The sequence below is a fragment of the Eurosta solidaginis genome, chromosome 1, assembly GCF_040869045.1.
Source record: "Eurosta solidaginis isolate ZX-2024a chromosome 1, ASM4086904v1, whole genome shotgun sequence".
Taxonomy (NCBI): domain Eukaryota; kingdom Metazoa; phylum Arthropoda; class Insecta; order Diptera; family Tephritidae; genus Eurosta; species Eurosta solidaginis.
In genome coordinates this window covers 339183025-339200113 of record NC_090319.1, presented here as the reverse complement: position 1 = coordinate 339200113, position 17089 = coordinate 339183025, and the positions used below count along the sequence as shown (strand labels likewise).

Here is a 17089-nt window from a genome sequence, read left to right as displayed (position 1 = left end):
ATACGTGCGCAAAGTTTAAATTGACCTTATGACAGTTTTAAGCGATCATAAGTTCAATTGACCTTGTGTGACTTATCATAAAATTATTTCATTGTGATCGGTCTTTGATAAGTGCACAAACTTTGAATGAAATCTATACGTTTAAAGTGGGCCAAAATCGAGTGGAAAGGAGTCGGCTACATGCAAACAAACATACAGGTGAAGCTAATATAAGCGTATTAAAAATCGAGAACACTCCAAATTGAAACCTTTTCGTAGCAAATCGAGAAGTTGTGGATAACATTTCGATAGCTTCTCGATAAAAAATCTACAAAACGCCGAAAAAAATTGGTAACACTCCGATAACATTTTGATAAAAACTAAAAAACGTTTATGAGGTAAATGATCGCGCAAGGGTATTTGTATATTTGTAATGAAAATTAGTTTTCATAGCAAATGTACGCATTGAATGCAGCCGAAAAACTTGATTTTCATACCTTCATGTCGCACGTTTTATTGTAAAGAAATGTAATCCAAACTAAATTTTTTCGGGAATGAGATACAAAGGCAACTGCCAATATTTTGGTCTTTTTGAGTATTCCATAAATGTCAGCATAATCTCGTCAGTTGGTTATCTTGGTTTGTCATAATATTTAACAAAAAAAAAAAAACAAATTTGAGTTGAATCAGCTTCCAGTAAAACATGCAATTGCAGAATATCTTGAAAACCAGAACCAGATCTGATTCGATACAAGACCATTTTATTTTTCCATTTTTTGAAGTTAGCTCTAAGCAACGACCCGTTATCAAAATGCATAGTAACACATGTGAATCACTACTACTTTACTGGTAATTGGGCGTTTTTGAGGTGAAGGCCGATCCACGATTAAATAGGCAACTATTCTTGCACAGGCCCATACCCACGCCCATGATTCCGAGTCATACACTACTGATTTAACTGATCTTAATTTACCAACCCATCTGGATATCTTGAGATATTATTTTTACTTAAGCGAACGTGCTAAAACAGAAAAAAAAAAGTTTTCCCATAAATCATTCACTATTCAAGTACAAGATAAGTTGATTGGAATTTGGGAAAAACTTGGTATGGAAATAATGCTGAAAAAAAGTGTATTTAATAAATTGAATAAATTGCTTGACAAGTATCAAGAGCAAATCAAGAGAAGAAACAACACCCAACAATTTACAGAGTATGTAAAATCTCTGGAAACAATTTTTTAACATTGGAACATGTAAATGCGATTTGAAGGCAGCTCCATGTGCATGCGGCTGGGTTCCCGAACGCCACAAAGAGTTCTAAAGAGAAAAATAAACTCCAAAAAGAAAAAACATAGGCATTTCGCTGATTTTTCCATGTAAAGTGCAAAACCGGCGATTTTTTGAAATGTTTGTATGGTGAACCCCCAGGGGGGTTCCAGGGGGTGTGCCAGTGGCATCGGTGGGTCGGGCTTCCAAAGTTAGTGGGGGTCGGTCATACATTTGGACTCGATTGCGCACTCTAAATGGGTCAAAGTAGGATTTTTCAAAATTTGCCCCTACCCAAAAGTTCGACCCAAATTGGGGGACACCAGAATTCGTTTTAGAGGTATAGGTTTAGAATACGATTTTCACAGAGCAATGAGCGATTTTTAAATCGACCCGCCCTAATATACATATATATATATGTGTGTATATAAAGAATGTATTAATTCTAAAGTTGTATTAGTTTAATTGTAACATATGTAACTACAAAAAAAGTAACATAATTTTGCAAAATTTTTGAAAAAAAAAGCAAAGCTTATTGTTGGGAAAAGAACAAAAAATCATTGTTGTAATGAAATTTAATAGATGTCAGTAATCCTACATATTTTAGTTAAGGTTCTAAAATTTTTTTTGGGATATGCAATTGAAAGTCTAATTCGAATATCCAAGTTAACATTTTAGAAACCCTGTGAAATTTCAAGCTTGTAGCGGTTAATATGAGGAGGAAATCACGTTAAACCTTTTATCTGAACAATCGGTTGTATGGGATATATTATTATATTGTAACGAATTTACTTGCAATTCCCCTTATTTGCAATCTTCTGCTCAGTTCGAATCACTAAACTGTTGAATAAATAACTCCAATATTTAATAATGCAAAATGGCCTTTATTAAAGTACTTCACAATAACACTCAAACTTTGCAACGAATAGCTTGCAAACTGATTAATAGCTCAAATGAAACTCTTCTATTCAAAATAATACTGCTCTTGCTCGCTAGATAGCGTCTTAATCGAAATCTCAAATCAAACTGAATTCCAGCGCCTCTACAATTGGCGCCTTTTATACTCTTTGATTTCAACGTGCGCATCTTCTAGGCACTTCCAGAATCTACTAGTCCAGCAGCTCTCAAACTTCTCAGCTATAACTACAATTGCACGATTTTATAGTTTTTTCTCATTGCATACTTTCAGGAGTATCTCAGATATATGCATGTGTTTGTGCATTGACTCTCCGCTGCTCGTATACGTACATGGTACATATGTTTAGACGCAATTATTGTTTCGTTTATGGATGTGAATTCACGTCACTGCTTAGCATCGGCTTAGAGACGATAGCATCGCTCAGTGCTGCTAACATTCGTTACAATATATATAACCGATCTTAACGATTTTTTCAGACAATAATATATGAGATATCTGTAAGCATCATGTGAAGTTTAAAACTTCTAGTTGTTAAAACGAGTAAGGAATCGCACAAACATTCCATTGTATGGGATATATATTTTGTATAGGACCGATCATTCAGCCATTAACATGTGTCGCATTTGAGAGAGATCTGTTAAAATTTGAAGCTTTTAGCGGCTTAAACGATGACAAAATTACTTTTAACCTCATATCTGAATATTCGATTGTATGTGATATATGTTACATGTATGACCGATCTTGACGATATTTTCAGACAACAATGTACGCCTTATATGTAACCATTCTGTGAAATTTGAGTCTTCTAGCTTTTAAAGTAAAGGAGTAAATGGCAAAAACCTTCTTTTTTGAAAAATCGGTTGTATCGGGGATATACGCTGTAGTGGACCGATCCCGTCGGTTCCGACAAACGTCTAATCGGACACCTAAATATACCCGCTCACCAAATTTTATCAAGAAATGTCAAAACTGTATGAACTAGTTTGCGTTCAAACAGACAGACATACTAACGGACATAGCTAAATCAACTCAGCTTGTCATCCTGATCATTTCGGTTCGCCTTCCTGTTTGACATAAAGTAAGAAACGAAAAGGCCGCACGAAAATGATAGGGAATACCATTGCTAGGCGAAATCGTTTGGAGGCGAATCGTTCGTCTGAGCTATCATTCGCAATACAGAATCAAGCCCTTACTTAATATACCATTTCATTTTCATGAATACAATAAACCGGACCGTATTAGTAAAATTTTTAAATGTTGAAAAAGCGAATGCAAAGAATTTTAAAATAATTGTATATATGTACCGTTTTCACACAGAAACTTAATCGAATCACAATTCTATTTAATGAAATAATTAAGTTTCCCTTTTCATACAGGATCTTTTGCTTCATTAAGCGAACATCTGTCAGCAGCTCCAAAAAAATATTTGGTTTTTACAAAAACTAGTTAAAACGGAAAGCAGCCATTTCCTTCTTAACTATAAATACAACAAAAATAAAGTGCATGCGCAACTACCCATAGATATTGCACCTAACCAAATATGTGCCTATTTTCGAAAAAGCCATATTATCTTTTGCAGCAAATGCAGCGAAAATTAAGTTTTTAATTTTTTCGTGTTTTTCTATTTTTCTTAGAGTATTGAAAATAATTTATTTTTGATTGTCATTTGTTACATTGACAATAAAATTCGAAGCAACAAGCAAAACCGACTGGATTTTCCACTCGTTTAGGCATTCAAGAAAACAATAACGAGATACTTAAGAATTTGTATTTTGTATGGAAGATTGAGGGCAATTAGGGCTTTAATGTAGAAAACTTGAATAATTATTTCATTAAGCCTCTGTGTGAAATTGGTATAACACTCTATTATAGGTACCAAATAATAATAAAAAGTTACGTATACGCAACGGTAGCCGTCTTTTCAAGTGGTATAAAGACATATAGTTAGCTTAATGTGAAAATGTGCTAAGCCAACTTTTACGAATTTTACAGGAGACGAAAAAAATTAATAACTTATGAAATAACCTTCTTTTTTCAAAACTGTGAATGAGGATACCTTAATTGCCATGCTTTTGAGTGTAGAAGCTTTGAAAAAGATAAATAGATCATGTATGCCAAACCAGCAGCTATTTTATGACTTAGCACAATTTCCGCACTCATAACAAATGTTATCTCCTCACTTAGCACTTTTTACTCAATATGTTTTCCCATCACTCCTCACCTTTAATAATTGAAATAAAACACCAAAACTATATATTTCACAAAAAATATTATTTATTTGTCAAACTATTTCTAACGGTTCTGATCTGGACTCTTTTGCCGGATGGTGCGCAGACAATAATTTATTTTTAAATTCAAACAAATGCTGTGTTTTGTCTTATTCCAAAAAGACAACTTAATCGTTGTCAAGAGAGTAAAGACTTGAGTGTAATTTTTAACTCCAAACTCTCTTTTTCCTGTACCATTGACTTCGTTGTTTCAAAATTTGTTGAAATGGTTGGGTTCAGTAGACGTAACACCAGTGACTTTAAGGACCCTATGACGTTGAAGGCACTTTATATATCCTTGGTCAGAAGTCGTCTTGAATATTGCTCAATAATATGGAATCCTTTCTATCAATCTAACTCCTATAAAATTGAGAAAGTCCAACAAATTTTTACATATGCTTCACTGGCCAGACGGTCTCCCATCATATACCAGCAGGTGCAAATTGCTTGGTCTTCAGGCTTTGCATGACAAAAGAACTTGAATCTCACTCATGCTTGCCTATAATGTAATAAACTTTAGCACGAATTGCTCTGATTTATCTAATTTGTTCATTCCATATATTCCAATGCGTGATCTTTGGCATAATAGATTATTTATCGAAATAACTCATAAAACGAATTATGTTACTAATAAACTTATAACTAGGACTATATTACATCTAGCAAATCGATTCAGTAGTGTTCTTAATTTTAATAACAGCTTATATAAGTTTAAGCTGTAATTATTTTCTATTTTTAACTAGTCTGTAACAAAGCATGTAGTTATCGACATGTAAAAATTGAAGTAGATTATGGTCAGCGCAAGGCATTTATCAAACACCAAAGGTATGTCTCAATTTGGTGAATCCAATTTCAAGGGGTTGTGTAGGCAACCCTCTCAAGGGGTACCCAGAGCAATATATAGCTTCTCCAACCCAATTGCCAACCTCACCTACTCGTGGCGAATTCTGTTTCAATGACAGCCGAGGATCTGGCGCCCCTAAGTTCCTCATGGAACTACGGGGTGGGGAGGACGAGATGGCCTAGAAGGTTTAATTTGGTCATATAAATCGTCCCCGAGATGGTCGGACTAGTACCTTAATAGTGCTTCGTTAACGGAACGTACCGGACCCATATGCGGCAAAGGACCATCAACATCGGCCCAAAGCCTTCGGGGAGTGTCTTTATCGTTAATACAACAAGAACAACAAAGCATGTACTTTTAGACAGAATGAATTAAATAAGTAAATAAAATGCGCGCACAAAGAAATGACTAGTAATTCAGATTGATATTATTGACTGGTTGACTTGGCACACTTTTTTTGAACAGTTGACGACTTGGCACATTTACACACCATTGCAAACAGCACGTAAAAATTAAAAATTAAAATATTTTTTCTTGTGATCGATGTATTTTGAATTCAGTTTTATAACTGCATTAAAATACAATTTTTCAAAAAAAGTGACTTAGCACATTATCACATTAAGCTAACGAATATGTTTCGTGTAATTGGTTGGTAAGTGAAAACTTGCTGTGCTAAATATTTATTGATAATAATCTAAAGGGCGAAAGAGCGAAATTTCAAAACCATGTTTCATCGCACTATGTTCACATTTCGGTCTCTCCTTTATCGCAAGTTGGTAACTTTCATGGATATTGGAGTCACCTAGTTTTTCGAGTGGGTACACTTGACTTGTTAAGGATATGGAGAAAAATATTTCTAAAAAAATTACCCCAGATAGCATCAGTGCCGGCCTATTCACTACATTTTGTCCTAAAAAATCCATAATGTTCAATTTGAGTGACAAAGTAAATTGTCCTTGAAATAACATTGCTTCTGAAACCAATAAGTCAAAATCACGAATTACTTGCTAGGACAACTATAATCAATTATATTCTCCATTGAAGCATTGCATGGTCACAAATCTAATACAATAAGGATATTAATCAATATACATACACCCTTATAGGAACATGAGGTTTTTTTTAGATAATGGTAAATGGACGTAAATGAAAGCAGTCACAATGTAATATCATGTAAGCCTGTTTCCGAGTGCTTACATGATTGAATTAAATATTTTACCATGGAATTCGCGCCTTTTCTATTCATGAGCTTGACATGAGTGACACCGAAATATTGGATATATCATTGTTAGGAATTTAGTTATTGTTAAAGTTTGGCATTTGAAGCAAATCCATCATTCAAATATCATTTAACAAAAGGAGCACGAGCAAAGCAGCACAAAGAATATATTAATAAGAAAACCTGCTATCGCAGTTTAAGCGAAATAAAAATGTAATCAATGACCGAAATTTTGGTATGTGGTATGTACCTACAGATGTAGATACATGCAGTAGCGAACAGAAAAATAGCAGTGGAATTTGTTGTCAAGATTTGTCAATTGAATTTTTATTTTTTTTTTATTTTCGATATGTTAGGAAGGAACTTCTTTGAGTTTTGTAAATAAAAATATGCAAACCAGTATCGAAAACGTTTTCGAAAAATTCGATAATTCGAAAAAGTTTTACAAAAATTTCGCATATTTTATTTGGAGTTCTTTGAAGTTTTTTTTAGTATGCAATTTTGTAGCTCAACCAATTTTTGGTTGAAATTCGCATTGATTTCTGACAATTTTTTTCGAAAAATGTTTCAGGTTTACTCTTGTTTAAAAAAATTTTCCACACTTTGTATTGAAGAAAATCAAAAATACTAAAACTACATACACTCAACGGCATTCAGAAAAGTCTAAATGAAAATTTCGAAATTTTTTCGAATTTCATAACTTTTTCGAAAATGGTTTTGAGATTATTTTGTATAATTTTAGTAACAAAATTCATAGATTTTTTCTTTCTAAAATATGAAAAATAAAAACAAAGAATTTATTTGACGGAATTTGGGAAAAAATACCACTGCAATTTTTCTGTTCGCTGCTGTATATATTCCAACTATTATTCGTTGAAATATTGTATTAACATTGTTGTTGCACAAGCGCCACTATTGTGAGCCGTGAATAACATTTACATTACTTAACATACATAAATATTCCTGTATTTATTTGACAAATCAGTGAAGGGCACCGCTAGCAATAAATTTATAAATAATCAATTTCGTCAGTGTCTAAAAGTTATCGTATCTCTGGTAATTATTTAGGTAAATTGAATTGAAAACGAAAATGGAATAGAACTTTTAACATTTTTTTATTTCTATGTACACATAAATTTACTTTTCAGTAGTCTTGTTACTATGGAAAATTCCACATCGGTCGTCGGAGTAACCAGCGCTGTCGCCATATTCCTAATTTCTTACACGCGCACACCAATTTTTTCACAAATGTGTTTTACTCATAATGCTACTTTGGACTAGGTAGGCTATTGAAAAGTAAAGTCCTCTCTCGGCGAACGAAAATCATACTCTACAAGTCACTTATCGAACCCGTCCTGCTATATGGGGCAGAAGCATGGTCCATGACAACAGCAGATGAAGCTGCTTTGGGAATGTTCGAGAGAAAAGTTCTTCGAAAGATTTATGGACCTCTACGCGTTGGCGATGGCGAGTACCGAAGAGGATTTAATGATGAGCTGTACGAGCTATACGCAGACATCAACATAGTCCAGCGAATTAAAACGCAGCGGCTGCGCTGCCTAAACCATGTTATGCGAATGAGAGATGATACTCCGGTCAAGAAAGTGTTTCTATCGGAACCCACCTATGGAAGCAGAGGTAGAGGGCGGCCCCAACTCCGTTGGAAGGACCAGGTGGAAAACGATTTAAACTCCCTTGGTGTGAACAATTGGCGCCGGTTGGCGGAGCGAAGGAGCGACTGGCGCGCCTTGTTGGACGGCCCCAACTGTTTGGACGGTTAAGCGCCAATTAAGTAAGTAAGTAAGTTTTACTCATAAATTACACATTTGCAAAGTAAACAAGCGCAATTAATTATTCATCATATTCGAAATGGATTTTATTATACAAATACTTATGTTTCTACAGCGATGTTCCCCTTTATAGCACGCTTTTAGTTTCAAGCATCATTCACATGAGTTTTCAGAGCTGTGCAGTAATGCATATACTTGGTATTGGTAATTGGTCAATTACAAATATTTGGTTATTAAAAAATTTAATTATCATGTACAATGGCTTTTTGCTGGTACTTAGTAATGAATACATCTTTTATCAATTCCTGATCAGTTATATCAATTACTTTCAGTTATTTCAATTATTTGCTAATATTTGATCAACTAAAAGAGATAAAGGAATTAGGGTAATGGAACTCTGATGATTTTGAGATGCAGAAAATAATACTACCATTCAATACAATAATAAATAATAATACTACTGTTCCATACACAATTTAAACCACCGGGCCCAGATGGTATATTTCCGGCCATGCTACAAGTTTCAAGTAGAGCGGTCGCGGAATGGCTTAAAATAATATTCGATGGGTGCATAAGACTGAATCATGTACCGCACTCTTGGAGAACTGCTCGTGTCTGTCGTATACTGTGATGATTACTGTACCGTTTTTCAAGCGGAAATATTAAGCGTAACCAAAGCAGTAGAAACCCTGGAAGAGAATAGCTTAATCTGCAACCGTGTTAACTTTTATATTGACAGTCAAGCAGCAATTAGGGCAATAATCTCGCATAGCACAGCAACTAAATGCGTGTTGGAGTGTAAGCAGTCTCTGAAGAGAATCGGGACAGGGAGAAGCATACATCTATATTGGGTCTCAGGCCATATGGGAATATATGGGAATGAAAAAGCGGATGAACTAGCTAAAAATGAGGCATCCCTTGAAGCTTGCTCCGTAGACGTCCCAATTAGACTGGGCGAGATTAAGCCAGGGTGAGAGGTGCACATGATCGACCAAGCAGGAAAGGCGTGGGTTCAAGCGCGGGGCTGTAAAGTGTTGAAGGTTATGTGTAGGTCTTACAACCTTAGACTAACACAGTTGCTTCTATCATTAAAAAGAGAGGACTGTAGACTCATGACGGGTATTCTGACTGGACACTGGCTTCTGGCGTCACATGCCTTTAAATTAGGCTTGGTCAGTGATAGCAGATGTAGGAAGTGCGGGTTGGAGGAGGAAACGATCGAGCACGTTCTGTGCTCGTGCCCTGCACTTGCCAGGCTAAGACTCCAGCTATTAGGAGTGATAAGGCTGTCAGATCTAGAAGCAGCAAGTGGCTTAAGTCCTAGGAAGCTTCTAGTATTTGCCAAGAGGACGGAGTTATTTTATAACATAGGTCCTGGTTTTTGATACGCTTTTTCAGTTTGGTCGTTAAAACAAACTTCTCGTAACACCACGGACTCAATCAGTCTATGTGAGGTCCTCATGGACCGGCCAGATCAACCTAACCTAACCTAATACAATAATTAGCTTGACCTCATATATTCCACTTTATTTTCTTAGTGTAAGAATAAAAATTTGTATTGAATGAAAAATACACATTAAGTAATTATTACGAATTGAACACCCTGAATACTTGGGCATTTATTCTTTACATTACAAGAGGCCGCATAAGGAATTTATACTGCTGTACCAACCGAAACAGCTAAATTTTGGCAAAATCGTCCAACGCCTATTTTATGCAATATTCTTAATAACCTTATATGACAGAAATAGCTTTTACAGAAACTTTTTTCAAATAAAACAGCAACTAGAAATAATATTTATGATTGTTAGAATAAACTAATTAATTCTATAAAGAATTTTAATAAAGAGCACACGGCTCAAAATTGGTAGTGTTGTGTGTTTTACCTGCATTAGGATCGAAGAAAAAATCTTGGAATTCAAACGTATACATAGATTCTTGAAGCTTGCAATTTGTTATAAAAAATGGCATACGCAATAAAAATAAAAATTCTTAATAACAACGTTATACTTTTCACAAAACATTTTAAAGATTTTTGTGAATATTACTAAATTTTGTATGGAGTACTAATACAGAGTTTTTCTGGCATTGTGTTGTGAAAGCATTGTATTTTGCTGCGAAATTAACAAAAACGTTTAAATATAAAATGTTTGTTGTTAGCTTTATACAAATTTAAGTGCGCTATTTAGGTGATCTTCACTGTATGTTGCTATATAGTTATATGGTATAGGAAGTGCACATACATATGTATTTTTGCGGTCTTAAATTTCTATATGTACCATCTTCTAAGAAGTTATTCCTCCTCTCTACAGTCATTTAAAGGAAACAATATTTGCCTTTACTTTTTTCAATTTATTGTTTTTACTAACTTTCTGTATACTTCCACCTTTTTATGCCCCCAGTTTGATAATATTGAATTTTACAACTAATTGCATTTGTTGCACTTTTGGTTCTCTACGAACCAACTTCTAATTTCCTGCAAAGACTTTTGTTAATTTTTACGTTCATTTTCCGTTTCCTGCAGAACATTTTCTTGTACTTTTAAGTAAAATACTTTGATAATTATGTACAAACAAAATAAAAGAAAATTATCAATGTTTCAATGCTAAGTACGTACTGAATTTCCGCAGAGCAGAGCTCACAGAGTATAATAACTTTGATTGGATAACGGTTGGTTGTACAGGCATAAAGGAATCGAGATATATATAGACTTCCATATATCAAAATCATCAGTATCGAAAAAAAATTTGATTGAGCCATGTCCGTCCGTCCGTCCGTTAACACGATAACTTGAGTAAATTTTGAGGTATCTTGAGGAAATTTGGTATGTAGGTTCCTGGGCACTCATCTCAAATCGCTATTTAAAATGAACGATATCGGACTATAACCACGCCCACTTTTTCGATATCGAAAATTTCGAAAAACCGAAAAAGAGCGATAATTCATTACCAAAGACGGATAGAGCGATGAAACTTGGTACGTGAGTTGAATTTATGACGCAAAATAGAAAATTTGTAAAATTTTGGACAATGGGCGTGACACCGCCCACTTTTAAAAGAAGGTAATTTAAAAGTTTTGCAAACTGTAATTTGGCAGTCGTTGAAGATATCATGATGAAATTTGGCAGGAACGTTACTCCTATTACTATATATATGCTTAATAAAAATTAATAAAATCGGAGAACGACCACGGCCACTTAAAAAATTTTGTTTTTTTTTAAGTCAAATTTTAACAAAAAATTTAATATCTTTACAGTATATAAGTCAACATTCAACTCCAATAAAGATATGGTGCAACAAAATACAAAAATAAAAGAAAATTTCAAAATGGGCGTGGCTCCGCCCTTTTTCATTTAATTTGTCTAGGATACTTTTAATGCAATAAGTCGAACAAAAATTTACCAATCCTTGTGAAATTTGGTAGGGGCTTAGATTCTAGGACGATAACTGTTTTCTGTGAAAAAGGGCGAAATCGGTTGAAGCCACGCCCAGTTTTTATACACAGTGGGCCGTCTGTTCTTCCGCTCGGCCGTTAACACGATAACTTGAGCAAAAATCGATATATCTTTACTAAACTCAGTTCACGTACTTATCTGAACTCACTTTGCATTGTATTGTGTTGTATAGCCGAAATCCGACTATGACCACGCCCACTTTTTCGATATCGAAAATTTCGAAAAATTAAAAATGCCATAATTCTAACCAAATACGAAAAAAGGGATGAAACATGGAAATTGGATTGGGTTATTGACGCAAAATATAACTTTAGAAAAAACTTTGTAAAATGGGTGTGACACCTACCATATTAAGTAAGTAGAAGAAAATGAAAAAGTTCTGCAGGGCGAAATCAAAAGCCTTTGGAATCTTGGCAGGAATACTGTTCGTGGTATTATATATATAAATAAATTAGCGGTACCCGACAGATGATGGTATGGGTCACCCTGGTCCACATTTTGGTCGATATCTCGAAAACGCCTTCACATATACAACTAAGCCACTCGTTTTTAAAACCCTCATTAATATCTTGAGTTTGATACACATATCGTACGAACACATTATAGAGTCACCCCTGGTCCACCTTTATGGCGGTATCCCAAAAAGGCGTCGACCTATAGAACTAAGGCCCATTCCTTTTTAAAATACTCATTATCACCTTTCGTTTGATACCCATATCGTACAAACAAAGTCTAGAGTCACCCCTGGTCCACCACGTCGCTAGACAAATCTTCCTGGTATTTTAAAGCAGACGGAAACCCTTTAACTCTTCGTTTAGAGTTCACGAAACCATAGAAGGCTTTCGGAATGCAAGTTATTTTCCTTTTCATCTTGCAGATGTATGTATTATAGCACTTTTTGTTTAATTCAAAATATTTATATACTACTGTGGTATAGAGAAAAAATTAACAAACGGGTATGAAGTGATAAAAGTAAAATTGTAGCTGTGCCCACAAAAAATTTACGCAATCAAGTGCTTCCGCTTTTCTGCCTCTACCTTCAAAACAGAAATGGGTACATCGAATTTGAAGCCCCAGGTATTTTTAGCCCCTGATAGGCTATTATCGTGCATAATCAAAATTTCAATACTCAGTTGCCTCAAAAAGCTATATGCAAAAAACTGTCAATATTGAAAATGACAAAAAAAAAGTATCAAACTTAATGTCCTTGTACTTTTTTCTGGCCTTAAGTTTTTTGCCCGTGTGTAAAACCCGTGTATATAAAAAAGTAAAAGTTTTTGGGATTTGCCCATATGACTACATTTCTAATTAATTGGGTGAATGAGGTCACAACAAAATACAAAATATATCTTCATATCTAGTGGAACGGAGTTAGCTCTAGGATGGAGAGCTTGATTTTAGACGTGAAATTATCGAGAGTTACAACTTTCGCCCTGTTGTAGCCAGCTAGTTTTCTAAATTACTTCCGTGGTTTCCATTTGTACCGCTATCCCGTACTAATCTCTACCACATACAAACACCTTAAGCTTTGAAAACTTTTTAATCAAAAGAATAAATAAACAACGAACTACCCCAATAACTGAAAAAATTACATTTTCACAATAAAAAGAGCAAAAAACGCAAGAAAAAAGTTTATAATTCTCAATTAATCCTGCAGTTTTCGCTTGCTAAGCAACTAAAATAAGCACAACCATTTGCTGGAAGTTGAAAATTTCTTCTTAATTTAATTGGTATTTCCGATTAATCAACTGCTGCGTAGAAACTTTTCTAACGAAGCAAGAGCCAACTACGAAAGATGCATAAAAAGAATAGAGCGATAGCACGACTAATAATATAACTTATACAGTTGTGGTAGAAAAAAATAGTAGCACAGCTAAATAGAAAATCGTCTGGGAATTATGTTTTTTTTTTAATTATTTTGTTATTTGGTTCAATGGTTTGCCCTATCATGTCTGTGTATGTGTATATAATTGTATTAAAACTTTCTTAAGTTGATATTTCTACACAAATTTTAAGTGAAAAATTTGGCTTGCTAGAACTAAAACATTAAGTTGCTTTTCAGACCAAAAAACGGTCCATACTTTAAACCACAGAATCTACAGGAAAACTTGAAAATAAATGTAAGAGTTTAGGTAATAACGGGAATAAGGGTAGATTTTTTTGGTTTTTATATTAATCCACTCATTGATCTAAAATCGAAGCCCAAACATATTAAATGTGAGTTCCCTGCTAGTAAAAAATGCAAGACTTTGAGGTTTTAATTTTAAACCACCCATTGGAAATAATATTTTTTCCAATTTCTCAACTCAAATTTAAACCCAAATATATTAAAAATTGGATTTATCCTCCAAAAGTTTTAATATCGACCAAAAAAGTTTTAAAACGCGGTACGTATTGTTTTAATTTTAAGCTTTTCAACGAAAATGACATTTTTCAAGTGTCTGGATTAAAATTAAAACCAAAATATCTTAGAAATTGTAAAAATTGCTTAAAATTATTTCATGTTTTAAAAAGTAGTATTAAAAAGCTTAAAATCAGCAGTAAACTGTGCAAGGTTTAACAACTAAACTAAAATTGTTGACCGTGTAGAAAAGTACACATCGCGTAAATTCCAGAATTTTCGAACATCCCTAGTGTATACAAGTCGCTGACTTTTGTGCCGGATATTGCGCATAAAAACCACAAAGAAAAATTTAATTTAATTAAAAGGCTAAACACCAAATAAGTCAAGACGAAACTCAGAAGCGGCACCAGCGAATGAGTACCCGCTAAAGGACAGAACACTGCGGCCAGTATGGATGATGCACGGCCTTAAATGTGCAGTGCTAAATAATCTTCATTATAAAATTACTGTGGTTAAGCTGAACAAAATAATAATAACATAAGATGTAAAAGATACATAAAAAAGCTAATATTAAAAAATTCTTCAAATCCTAAAAAATGTTGTTGAAGTCAACTAAGAAAAAATTTGCTAATTAAATTAAAAAAGGTGCTTAGCAAACATAAAAACAACGAGGAAAATTACATTTGTATCTAGGAATATAGAAGATGATATAAACACTAAAAACAGAAAACAAAAAGTTCCACAAAAAAGTCAGCTTAGCTTGGTTTAAATTAAAACTTCCCTGACTTAAATTTTTTTCATATTCCCGAATCTGTGCATTTTTTTGAACATTTTGCGAAACAAAAAATTAATATTGCTAATGGTATACTTTTACAAAAACTCAATTATTTGTCTTAGTAGCAATATCACTTCTATAATCTGTGCAGTTTTCAAAGCAATTCGCAAATGAATTCCAGATCTTAAGTGGGACCGTTTTTGAAAAAATTCGGTATTTTATTTAATAATTTGGGAAAATTTTAACTAAGTAAGGCCGTTTCGTCAATCCCTCTTAAAGCGTGCACTGAAAGGAAAAGACTGGTAAATTCAACCGAAATAAGGGTCAATTCAACCCAAATTTCTGTCAATTTTTATCCATCGCAACAAGATGTTGAATCAATTGCGCACAAATCGTTGATTCGTAATTGACCGTTTTAGTAGTCAAATGACCAAAAAAAGTTGGTGCGACAGCTTTGTACGAAAGTACCTATGTTGCGGCATTTACAAGGCAGATGAGTTTTCACTGAGATCTTTTCATGGCAGAAATACACTCGGAGTGTTTGCCGAACAGTGCCGAGGGGCGACCCCGCTTAGGAAAATTTTCTTCTAATTGAAAAACCTTATTTCTAAAATTTGTATGTTGCTTTGCCCGTGGTGTGAACCCAAGGTCTTCGGTGTGGTAGGCGGAGCACGCTACCATCACACCACGGCGGCCGCCATATACATATGTAAATATGTGCATACATATAATACACAGCATACATAAGTGCTAAGTAGAGAGCGCAGTGAGCGTAAAATCCTCTTTGAAATTTGCTCATGTATTGACTGTTGATCGCTGTTGAAATGACCAGTGAGATCAGTTGTGTTAACAAAAAAATCAGTTAGACTGATTAGGAATCTGTCAATTTTACAGAATTATCTTAAGAGCGACAATTTCTCTTCTGTTGAAATTACTAAACTAATTTGTTCGCTTTACAAAGAACTCGGTCGAATTAACCATAATTCGATCAATTTCACCGAATCTCCGTTAAGTCAAGAACAACAGAACCGATTTGTTGATTTTACTAGCACCATTTCTTTCAGTGTGGCAATAACCAATATTAATGAAAGTTAAATGGTTTTTAGATCACTCTTTGAAAGCCAGATAGAAAATGTTATTGATTATCAGAATACAAATTTTAAATTTACTTTTCGTATCGTTCTCTGATTCTGCCAAAAATACATTTTTTCGGCCGTGACAGTTTCTGATATCCAAGAATCATAAAAAATAAGTTCTGTATTGATTTTTTAAATATCAAACTTTTACTTCATAACAAACTAAAAAATTTATATCTTGACCAAAAAATAACGATTTTTTCCGAAACAGCTCGAAAACGTTCTAGATAATTTTTGCAAATTTGTTAGGAAATGACACGGAATCTTGATTTGTATATAATCCTGATGTTTATGCAATGTAACAGTGAAATTTCAAAATCGAAAAATCGTATTTTTGGTACAAGTATGGATTTTTTCAAAAAGGGACCGAAAGAGGATTGAAACTGCAGAGATTCCCAAAGTATAAAAAAACTTACAGAGTAAAACTCTCATATAAACTTAGTTCAGCACTATCGATAGGATAAGAGGATATGTATACGCGAAGCCCAAAAAGTTTTTTGAAATGACTAGGTTAGGTTTGGTTGGGTGACCGCTGTCCATTTAAGAAACAGCTCATTTGAAACGTTTTATGTTGGGCCGTTGAGTTAGCACATATTCTAACGGTGAAACTGGCTTCCAGGTGTTTAGCGAATTGCTGCTAGGCAAAGATAAAGTTACGAATAAGTCTCACTTAGACGATTACACCTCGTCGTCCGCAGTTGTTTCTGTACGGATAAGAGTCGCTTGTACAGCCCAGTCTCTTGTGCGGTAAGTTAATATAGGTAGAAGTCAGTATTTTTTTCCTATTGGTTTATTTTGTGAGTTTGTTGATTTGGTTTGTCGTTATTAAGTGGGTTCGCTTTGTTATTTGTAAACCATTGAAAGAGGTTCGAAGACTTCGTTAGAGTTAGTGTTTATTTATTTTTCCAGCGTATATTTGTTGTTTGTATAATTTCATGGTTTTTAGTAATTTTTAGTCCAAATTTTAGATTAGAAGTAGCAATCGCACTGACGATGGCACAACATCAAAATAAATTTGTGTTCAAAACCAAATTTGACAAGAGATAACCGAAAATACTTCAAATACATTGGCTTACAAACGAGTACACACTTTGTC

General features: G+C 34.2%; 1 protein-coding gene across 25 annotated transcripts in view; it reads right to left on the bottom strand.

The window, feature by feature from the left end:
* The window catches only part of CASK (peripheral plasma membrane protein CASK), a 471051-nt gene that overhangs the window by 126848 nt on the left and 327114 nt on the right, over positions 1-17089 (bottom strand). The window lies entirely within an intron of this gene.